This window comes from Colobus angolensis, unplaced genomic scaffold (assembly GCF_000951035.1).
Source record: "Colobus angolensis palliatus isolate OR3802 unplaced genomic scaffold, Cang.pa_1.0 Scaffold9, whole genome shotgun sequence".
Classification (NCBI taxonomy): Eukaryota; Metazoa; Chordata; class Mammalia; order Primates; family Cercopithecidae; genus Colobus; species Colobus angolensis.
Window position 1 is genome coordinate 1,273,325 of NW_012122931.1, and position 733 is coordinate 1,274,057.

Sequence of the window (733 nt, forward strand, 5' to 3'; positions counted from 1 at the left end):
ACAGCATGCTGTGTGATACAGCCAGACACAAAAGAGCATGTGTCAGACGATTCTGTTTATGAGAAACGCCAGGAAATCAGATATGTGGTTGCTGGGGTCAGGAGGGACCTTACTGGGGTGATGAAAATGTGTATATGTTGTTTGGGGTGCTGATTACATGTGTACCTACATTGTGTGAAACTCATCAAAACCATATATCTAAAGTGGGTACATTTCATTGGATGTAAGTTATCCCTCAAATGAAATTGATTTTCAAAGTTTTTAAAAATGGAACCATTTTTGCCAAATTGAAGGAAAATTATTTCCACCGAGATTTCCCTACAGCCAAACAATCTACCAACTACAAAAATGGTAAAAATAATTTAGGGCATGTAAAGTTCAAATGTTGCCTCCCACGTTTCTGTTTCAGGAAGCTATTCGAGATAAATTGTTTCATGGTCACAGGATTTAGAAAGGTGGAGGTAAATACACACAAGCATTATAAGATAAGAAGTAACAGATGAATTAGTTGAAAGGGACTGATTTCGGGGAAAGGAATAGGAACTGCGCCGGGAGATAGACGCCCTTCAGCCTTGCCCTCATGGAAACAGAAGTCGCCTCTTAACTGCGGGGGATACGTTCCAAGATCCCCAGTGGACGTCTGAAACCACGGATAGTACCAAACCCTATAGAGAGCATATTCTCTCCTATACACACATACCTATAATAGAGTTTTTTTTTTTTTTTTTTTTTT